We start from the raw sequence: 7,658 nt of genomic DNA, 5'->3' as shown, positions 1-7,658 counted from the left end.
CAAAAACCGTAAAATTAAAGTAAATTATCGTAATTGAAACAAGGAAAAATCTGTAAAATAATGTTTTTTTTCTGTAAAAGCTTTAATGAAAATTTCTGTAAAATTATTGTTTTTGCACTTTATTTCAATTAAGATATTTTACTGTAATATTACGGTTTTTGTTTGGCAGCCGTAGCTGCCAGTCATTTGACCGTTTTTTTACGAGATTTTTTTTTACAGTGTAGTCTATAACAAAGTGCTTTTCCAGTCCCGATTCGACGAGGTTTTATTCCGCATCCACCCGCTCCCGCTATATTAACTATATTATTTGCCCGCTGCCTGCTTAGAATAAATTTCCAAGCACCAAAATCGCAAAAACAAATCAAAATAATAATAATAATAATAATAATAATAATAATAAATTAATTAATTAATTAATTTTTAACTCTATAAAAACTGTAGTTTATATTTATCCTCTCCATTTCTATTTCTCTCTACTCAAATTAATTGTCAGTGTATCTAAAATTGTGTATCTTAGAAAAAGAAAAAGACGAACTACCTCTTAAACATGCATATCTTAATTTGATGTTGCTTTAAAACGCTGAAATATATAATGTATTTTATTCTGAAGGTGAAAGTTGTCGAGTTATTCAACTGCCCGCGGCGCCGTCAGGATCACTTTTTTCCCCCTTTAATTAAGTGGATACAGCTTACAATACTCCTTCAAGAGTACGGGATTGCTCAAAACTATGCTATTTTACATATTTCTGTTATTTGTGTACAATCACAATGAAAAAACAGATGTGTATGCTATTTGTTAAAAAAAAATGGAAACGAGATGCTAGTTTAAGGGCGCATCACCGAAATTGCCTACAATTCTGCATATAGGCTTGCTACTTATTAATTTTATTTTATTTCGTTTTGTTAAATTATTATTCATTAAGAAAATTATATTTCGCATATGGGCATTTTTATTTATTTTACATACAGCTTTTTTGGGGTTTTCTCTGTGCATTAGCTCTGCGCGTGACGTTCTGATGTTTCTGCTGCTTTTTGCTTGTGTACAATTAACCCCTCAAAACGAATTTAGCTGTTATTAATGTGTCACAGCCACGTTTCAATTTAAATTTAAATGTAATTTAACACAATCTGGTCGTTAATAGGCTAATAACTAAACGCGTCGGTTGTCGTTTGAAAAAAAACAAAACAGAAATTAACATTTCTATTTTCAATGTCTAATAAAAGTTCATCAGGAAAAAAAGAAAATAAAATAATAATAAAACTGATCCTGCTTATGAATAAATTTTTGCTTGATGATGAAGTATCTAAATAGTCTATACTCTATAGGATATAACAAAGTGCTTTTCCAGTCCCGCTTCCACGAGGTTTTATTCCGCATCCACCCGCTCCGCGCTATATTAACTACATTATTCGCCCGCTGCCCGCTTAGAATACATTTCTAAGCACCAAAAACGCAAAAATACTGTAGTTTATATTTATCCTTCCCATTTCTATTTGTCTCTACTCAAATTAATTGTCAGTGTATCTAAAATTGTGTATCTTAGACAAAGAAAAAGACGAACTACCTCTTAAACATGCATATCTTAATTTGATGTTGCTTTAAAACGCTGAAATATATAATGTATTTTATTGTGAAGGTGAAAGTTGTCGAGTTATTTAACTGACTGCGGCGCCGTCAGGATCACTTGATTTTTTCCCCCTTAATAAAGTGGATACAGCTTACAATACTCGTTCAAGAGTACGGCATTGCTCAAAACTATGCTATTTTACATATTTCTGTTATTTGTGTACAATCACAATTAAAAAAAAAAAACAGATTTGTAGGCTATTTGTAAAAAATAATAATAATGGAAACAAGATGCTGGTTTAAGGGCGCATTACGTTATTTTAACACCTGAATAAAACGTCCCCAGAAAGTTGCAGTTTAGTCTGGTTTTATTTTAGTAGAAGACAAACGTGATATTTACGTTTTTTTGACTACTTTATGAAAACGTTCCAGGTTGGTATTTTTACAACGTTTCTAAAACGTTTTATTTTGGTTACATAATTTTTTTATATAAACAAACGTTTTAAAAACGTTTTTAAAACGTTGCACTACAACATTACCTAATTGCAACCAAAATACAACGTTGTGGAAAGTTGTAAAAACGTTTTGTGTTTGCTGGGTCTTTATTGGTTAATTTGTTCTTTATAAAAATAAACATTTTTTAATGCAATACATTTTTATTGCATGGTTACAGGATTTTAAGATTTTCTATTTATTCTACTTCTGTTTTATTTAAAATTACAGCGTTTTAATGTAAAATACACCTAAATATAAAACTAATAAGATTTACTTTCAAATTACAAAAAGAACATTAAATTGTTAGTATGGACATAAACCTTAATGAGCTACATTATTTAATTACAGATTGTTTTTTGTAATTTTACATCAATGTGTAAGTAATTTAAGAAAACAGAAAAAATACTGTAAAAAAATACAATATTTTTTTGTATAAAAAAATGAGAATTCGTGTAATTTGTCATTAATGGAATAATACTTAAAATAACAGTTAAGTTGTTAATTTACAGATATTGTTTGTAATTTTACAAAGTTTTTTAACAATTTAAAATCACACAAAAAATACTGTAAAAACAATACAGTATTTTTTCTGTATAAAAAAGAAAAATAGTGTAATTTGTCTTTAATGAAAAAGGACCTAAAATAACAGTCAAGTTGTTAGTTTACAGATATTGTTAGTAATCTTACTAAGTTTTGAATGTAACTTGAAATAACAGAAAACTACTGTAAAAAAGTTACAGTTATTTTCTGTAAAATTAGGGTTTTTTTTTAACAGTGTATAGGATATAACAATAAAGTGCTTTTCCAGTCCCGATTCCACGAGGTTTTATTCCGCATCCACCCGCTCCCGCTATATTAACTATATTATTCGCCCGCTGCCCGCTTAGAATAAATTTCTAAGCACCAAAATCGCAAAAACAAATCAAAATAATAATAGTAATAATAATAATAAATAAATTAATTAATTTTTAACTCTATAAAAACTGTAGTTTATATTTATCCTCTCCATTTCTATTCCTCTCTCAAATTAATTGTCAGTGTATCAAAAATTGTGTATCTTAGAAAAAGAAAAAGACGAACTACCTCTTAAACATGCATATCTTAATTTGATGTTGCTTTAAAAGATGCAGATGTGTATGCTATTTGTAAAAAAAAAAAAAAAATGTAAACAAGATGCTGGTTTAAGGGCGCATCACATAAATTGCCTACAATTCTGCATATAGGCTTGCTACTTATTAATTTTATTTTATTTTGTTTTGTTAAATTATTATTCATTAAGAAATTTATATTTCGCATATGGGCATGTTTATTTATTTTACATACAGCTTTTTTTGGGTTTTCTCTGTGCATAAGATCTGCGCGTTCTGATGTTTCTGCTGCTTTTTGCTTGTGTACAATTAACCCCTCAAAACGAATTTAGCTGTTATTAATGTGTCACAGCCACGTTTCAATTTAAATTTAAATGTAATTTAACACAATCTTGTTAATAATAACTAAACGCGTCGGTTGTCGTTTGGAAAAAAAAACAGAAATTAACATTTATATTTTCAATGCAGTCTAATAAAAGTTCATCAGGAAAAAAATAAAAGAAAATAATAATAAAACTGCTCCTGCTTATGAATAAATTTTAGCTTGATGATGAAGTATCTAAATAGTCTATAGGATATAACAAAGTGCTTTTCCAGTCCCGCTTCCACGAGGTTTTATTCCGCATCCACCCGCTCCGCGCTATATTAACTATATTATTCGCCCGCTGCCCACTTAGAATAAATTTCTAAGCACCAAAATCGCAAAAATACTGTAGTTTATATTTATCCTTCCCATTTCTGTCTCTACTCAAATTAATTGTCAGTGTATCTAAAATTGTGTATCTTAGAAAAAGAAAAGGACGAACTACCTCTTAAACATGCATATCTTAATTTGATGTTGCTTTAAAACGCTGAAATATATAATGTATTTTATTCTGAAGGTGAAAGTTGTCGAGTTATTTAACTGCCCGCGGCGCCGTCAGGATCACTTGATTTTTTCCCCTTAATAAAGTGGATACAGCTTACAATACTCGTTCAAGAGTACGGCATTGCTCAAATGGCTATTTGTAAAAAAAATTAAATAAAAATGGAAACAAGATGCTGGTTTAAGGGCGCATCACAGAAATTGCCTAAAATTCTGCATATAGGCTTGCTACTTATTAATTTGTTAAATTATTATTCATTCAGAAAAGAAAAACATATATTTCTTATGTGGGCCTATTTTATTTATTATTATATATAGGTTTATTGGGTTTTTCTCTGTGCATAAGCTCTGCGCATGAGGTTCTGATGTTTATGCTGCTTCTTGCTTGTGTATAATTAATCCCTGAAAACGAATTTAGCGGTTTACGTCAGTTTTCGGTTGGAAAAATAAAATAACCGAAATTAACATTTCTATTTCCGATGCAGTCTAATAAATGTTCGTCAGGAAAACAAAGAAAGAAAACAAAATAACAATACAACTGCACCTGCTTATGAATAGGCTATCTTTTTGCTATTGGTTTGAACCATAATTTCAGGAAAGAGGAATCATTGAACTATTGTACTGGTATTTGTGACCAACGCCCCCTAGAACTGGCCATGGTGTTTGGCTACAGAATGTTGTTCCTTGCGCCTCCTGGTGGATATTATATGAAGTGCAACAACGTTGTAAAAAAATCTAAAAAAGCCGCTGCGGCAGGACGCGTGGTCACGCGTGCCGAATTGCAGGCTGCCGCGTGAAAATAGACTCATTTTTAATGGCCAGATCTGTATCCCCACCATCTTGGCCTGGCACCTCCCAGGCAAGTAGTGTGTTATCCTGCCTCGTGTGCCCGAGGGCCGAGGCCTGTATTCCTCGTGTCTGATGGTTGATCACAGACAGAGATGAATTCCAGTGCCCTGGCAAGATCACCTGGCACTCCTTATGTCCCTCTTGTACTGGCTGTAACGCAGACAATGGACTACCACTCCTCCTCGTGTGCCTGAGGGCCGAGGAGCACTTCTCCCCCTACGCTGGTCATATGACAGGCAGCGGTTGAGACCCCTATCCTCGTGTACCTGAGGGCCGAGGTCTATTTATCCCTCTTGTCTGGTGGGTGATCACAGACAGAGATGAATTCCAGTGCCCTGGCAAGTTCACCAGGCACTTCTTGCGTCCCTCTTGTACTGGCTGTAATGCAGACAAAGTACCACTATCTCTCCTCGTGTGCCTGAGGGCCGAGGTTTATTTATCCCTCTTGTCTGGTGACTGATCACAGACAGAGATGAATTCCAGTGTCCTGGCAAGCTTTACCAGACACTTCTCGAGTCCCTCTTGTACTGGCTGTAATGCAGACAAAGGACCACTATTTCTCCTCGTGTGCCTGAGGGCCGAGGTTCATCTATCCCTCTTGTCTGGTGGCTGATCACAGACAGAGGTGAATTCCAGTGCCCTGGCAAGATCACCAGGCACTTCTTGCGTCCCTCTTGTACTGGCTGTAACGCAGACAAAGGACCGCCATTCCTCCTCAAGTGCCTGAGGGCCGAGGAGCATTTCTCCCCCTGCGCTGGTCTCAGGACAGGCAGCGGTCGAGAAAACTATACTCGTGTGCCCGAGGGCCGAGGCTCAGGTATCCCTCTTGTCTGGTGGTGGATCACAGACAGAGATGAATTCCAGTGCCCTGGCAAGATCACCAGGCACTTCTTGCGTCCTTCTTGTACTGGCTGTAATGCAGACAAAGGACCACTATCTCTCCTCGCGTGCCTAAGGGCCAAGGAGCGTTTTCTCCCCCTGCGCTGGTCTTATGACAGGCAGCGGTTGAGAACCCTAGCCTCGTGTGCCTGAGGGCCGAGGCCTATTCTATCCCTCTTGTCTGGTGGCTGATCACAGACAGAGATGAATTCCAGTGCCCTGGCAAGATCACCAGGCACTCCTTGCGTCCCTCTTGTTCTGGCTGTAACGCAGACAAAGGACCACCATTTCTCCTCGAGTGCCTGAGGGCCGAGGCTCATTATCCCTCTTGTCTGGTGTTGGATCACAGACAGAGATGTATTACCACTCGCGTCCTGGCAAGATCACCAGGCGGAGTTACCACAGTGTCTCATCAGGTGAGTATTCTAGACACTTTCCCTTCTCGGTCTTGCGAGACCAGACGAAGGATGACATGACCTCGTGGGCTCGAGGGCCGAGGTACTCTCTTCCCTCTGATCTGGTGGGCTCCACAGTCAGAGATGTATTACCACCCATGCCCTGGCAAGTTCCCCAGGCTGAGGTTTGTTACCAGACACTACCTTTTTCCACCCTTGTCCTAGCAGACACTAGGCAGGGCTCGGAAATTATGGGGGCGTTGATACCTCGTTCCCCAAAGTGTATCAGGACGCAGTGTAGAGTTCCCGGAAGGGAACGTCTCAGGTTACGTATGTAACCCTGGTTCCCTGAGGGAACGAGACACTGCGTCTCGGACCATAATTCCCGCATCCCTGCTGCGCTCGCTTCATTCCTATGAGCTGACGCCAGCTTCAAACGCACGTGCTTTTATACTTCCTGGTCGATGACGTCACCGCGCCTGTGACGTCACTCCCGTTTCTCATTGGACGTTGGACTATGACTCAGAGTGCGGCCCGCCAATGGCGTTCCCCAAAGTGTCTCAGGACGCAGTGTCTCGTTCCCTCAGGGAACCAGGGTTACATACGTAACCTGAGACGTTCTTTGCACGTTGAACACACGTCGGCCACAACAGGAAAAAAAAAAAAAAACTGCAACCGTGTTAATTGCATAATTTTTTTTAACGCGTTAAATATTTCAAATTAATCATATGCATTAACGCGCTAATTTTGACAGCACTTCTATATATATATATATATATATATATATATATATATATATATATATATATATATATAATAATGCAATAAAGGCTATGTCACACGAGCCAGGGAAAACTCTTAGATGACAGGGTACAAACAAAAACACTGATTTATTCTAAACAAACAAAGTGAGCTTGGGAAGCTATGGCGGAGCAGACAGTTCAGGGGGCCATGGCGGGTCAGTGAGCTTGGGAGGCCATGGTGGAGCAGACAGTTTAGGGGGCCATGGCGGATCAGAGATCTCAGGAGGCCATGGCGAAGCAGACAGTTCAGGGATATGGTAGCCCCACAGGCCAGAATAGTCTCTGGTAGGCGCTCCTGAGGCACAGCCTCTGGAGGGAGCTCTTGAGGAGACAGTGCTCGGGGCGAGCGGGCTCTTGTCGGCGCTCGGGGCGAGTGGGCTCTGGAGGGCTGGACGACCCCAGCAGACACTCTGGAGGGTTGGACATCACCAGCGGAGACTCTGGAAGAGCAGGCTCTGGGCGAGCGGTGTCTTGGCCGGGGACTCAGGCTTGGCGGCCATCTTGGCCGGGGACTCAGGCTTGGCGACCATCTTGTCTGGCAACACTGAGGCCTGTTGTACTGTGCGTTGGGCAGCGGCTGGCGGGCTTGAGCGCTGAGCAGCGGCCAGCAGACTAGAGTGCGGGGAGGAGGCCGGCCGCATCCGGCTGAGGATAGCAGTGGAACTTTGGAGGATGACTGGGGAATGGGCACTGGGTTGGCGGTTCGAGCTGTTGACA

This window comes from Garra rufa, chromosome 11 (assembly GCF_049309525.1).
Source record: "Garra rufa chromosome 11, GarRuf1.0, whole genome shotgun sequence".
Classification (NCBI taxonomy): domain Eukaryota; kingdom Metazoa; phylum Chordata; class Actinopteri; order Cypriniformes; family Cyprinidae; genus Garra; species Garra rufa.
This window is presented reverse-complemented; position numbering follows the sequence as displayed.